This window comes from Dasypus novemcinctus, chromosome 20, assembly GCF_030445035.2.
Source record: "Dasypus novemcinctus isolate mDasNov1 chromosome 20, mDasNov1.1.hap2, whole genome shotgun sequence".
In the NCBI taxonomy this organism is placed as follows: Eukaryota; Metazoa; Chordata; class Mammalia; order Cingulata; family Dasypodidae; genus Dasypus; species Dasypus novemcinctus.
In genome coordinates, this window is record NC_080692.1 from 36,056,757 (window position 1) to 36,059,545 (window position 2,789).

General features: G+C 44.9%; 1 pseudogene; it reads left to right on the plus strand.

Annotated features, from left to right (window-relative positions):
* Positions 1-1,479: 1,479 nt before the first annotated feature.
* Positions 1,480-1,576, plus strand: LOC111764594 (small nucleolar RNA SNORA44; annotated as a pseudogene).
* Positions 1,577-2,789: the final 1,213 nt, after the last annotated feature.

The following is a 2,789-nucleotide window of genomic DNA, read 5'->3' on the forward strand; positions in this document are numbered from 1 at the left end:
CACCACTGACAAGTGACATTTTACAGACCTGGTAAGGTATCATGATTTTACAGTAAAGAAGGAAAAGTTAGAGTTTCATTGCCCCATAAGCCATTAATCAGTTTTGCACATAACATCACTCTTATTTGGCATTCCTTTCTGTATTCGTAAAAGCATCTTGGAACCATCTCTATCTATCTTCATTGTTCTTCCTGATTCTGTCATCAATGAATTAAATATAATTTAAATTCATGTACACATATATTCTTTGAGTAATATGGGGGAAAATATTTATCCTACATTCAAAAGAGTGAGTAGCAGTTGACAGGATATTGCCCATTAGGTGTGTTGGGGAAAAGGTGTTTGCAGGATGTTTTCTAGGCAAAGTTAGACTGCAGTGCAAAGCACAAAAGTTTAAAAAAAAAAAAAAAAGTCCTGGCAGATGGCTCTGGAGTTCAGGGCCATATCAGTTGGACCTACTTTGGAATTTGTGTTCCAGAGTGTGATAGAGTTGGACTCAGATATGACCTTTCTACAAATGCCTCCTCTGTTACTTTTACTGGACCTGTGATTGGCATTTGGGTTGGTGTATACTCAGGAGACCTGAATCTCTGGACTGTCCATGTGACAGCCAGGCCCTGAGCCTCAGCAGACTTGCAACTCCTACCCTCTGGTTTATTGGACTTACCCTGGCCAACTAACAGGGAGGTGAAGAAGATCAACCACCACAGCAGGGAGCCAAGAGTGCCTACAACTGCAAGCAGAAGAATTACTTCCATCATCCATGTGGAATCTAAGCCCCCTCTTGATGTAGAGGGGGACAGGACATACCCATCCCAGGGTCCACAGGATGGAGGAATAGAGTATGGATTAGAGTAGACTTACTGGTGTTCTGCTGGGGAGCTATTGTGATTAGAAAGGGACGAAATTGTAATATTGATGTGGAGAAAGTGGCCACAGTGACTACTGATCATAGGGAGAGGGAAGAAGAGATATGATGTGGGGGCATTTTCAAGATTTGGGGTTGTCCTGGGTGGTGCTGCAGGGACAGATGCTGGACATTGTGTGTCCCGCCATGACCCACTGGGTGGACTGGGGGAGAGTGTAGACTACAATGTAGACCACTGTCCATGTGGTGCAGCAGTGCTCCTAAATGTATTCACGAAGTGCAGTGAATGTGCCACGAAAATGAAAGAGGTTGTTGAGGAGGAGAGGGTTGAGGGGTGTGGGGGTATATGAGGACCTCATATTTTTTTTTAATGTAACATTTAAAAGAAAAGAAAAAAAATTAAGTTTGAAAAAAAAAGCCCTCTAAATTCAGGAACTAAAAAAAATAGGTGAAAAACCTTAAGTATTGAGGAGAGCAGAGAAAGTATAAGATAAAGCTAAAGAGGGAAGTATGGATTTTTCAACAATGGAACAACAGAAGGGGCCACTAAAGGATTTATACTAGGGAGAGACTTGATAGAGATCATGCTGAGTGAAATGTCGAAAGTAAAGTAGAAGGATATCTGGTTGCTTGTGGTCAAGGGATCTCCAACTGCATGCGAGAGCAACCTGGAGAGACTTTGACAGCCCACTCAACTTTCCTATAATGTCTCAGGACCTGGGCTTGGAAGGACCCGAGGCCATTTATTCTGCAGGTTACCCCTGAGTTTCCAAACAGTGTTAATACATCTGAAGATGCCAGCTTGTTGCTGGAGTAGAGGTGTCCTCCTTTTTCAGGTCTGTGATACCTAGAAAGCCATCCTCATCTGATTATGGACCTAGAGTTGGGAGAAGCACTCAGAAGAGGCAGGCTAAAAGGCACCTGGCTGGTTACTAGGTGGAAATTGTGAACTCTGCAAGGAGAGTCCTTTGCTTTTTGTTGAGTGCTTCTATTCCTTGTGTCTGACATGTTGATGACCAATAAAATAGTTACTCTATGGAAAAAAAAAAGAAAGAAAGTAAAGTAGAAGGAATCAAGTTTGATTTGGAATAAATCTCAGAACACATTTGAAGTCATCTAGGCAAAAAAGGGAGGGTGGCGCAGGCAATAACAGACAAGAGAGAGTTCGGAGAGGAAATCAATACAATTGGTTATAGACAGCTGTGGAAGGGGAGGGAAAGGGGAGACCAGGGCTGCCCCCAGGTTTCTGGCTGCAGCGGTGCCCAGCAGAGTAGCAGCGGTGCTCGCTTGAGTCTCTGGCTCACTCGTTACTGCAGGGAGAGAGCAGGTGTCGTCTTTAATAGTGCCCATGCAGCCCAGGGTGTGGCAGCCCGGGCCAGCTGACCGGGAAACGTGATACTCGCAGGTCCGCCACTGCAGCCACTGCCCCGGGCACTGGCACGATGCTCATTGGCAGCAATCATTCCCCTTGATCATTTGCCCAGACATCTCCTAGGCCACAAAAATAATCCTCAAATTAGGCAACTGACACAATAGAAACAGTGGGGACCTCTGAGTCATGGTCATTTTCTCTTTCCCTATCTTCTCCCAGGGTCCATTAGTTCTCTTTTTGTGTTTTCAAACACAGAAGGGTGACTCATCCCTTCCCGGGTGAAGGAGCTATTTGCCGGAACACGCCTACCCCTCACTCTTCAGCAACCTGAATTCTCCTGGGAACCCCCACCTTCCCACCCGCATTTCCTTTTATGAAACTTGAACACGGCAAGTTAAAACTAGCCCTCCTTCCTCAAGAACAAAATATAATTGCCTTTACAGGTCTCTTAATCTTAATACAAAAAGCCAAAGGTGGAAGGGGTGCTGCAACTCTATCCATTGCACTACAGGAATTCACCACCTACAAGTCCCCACCAGGCTCTCTAAA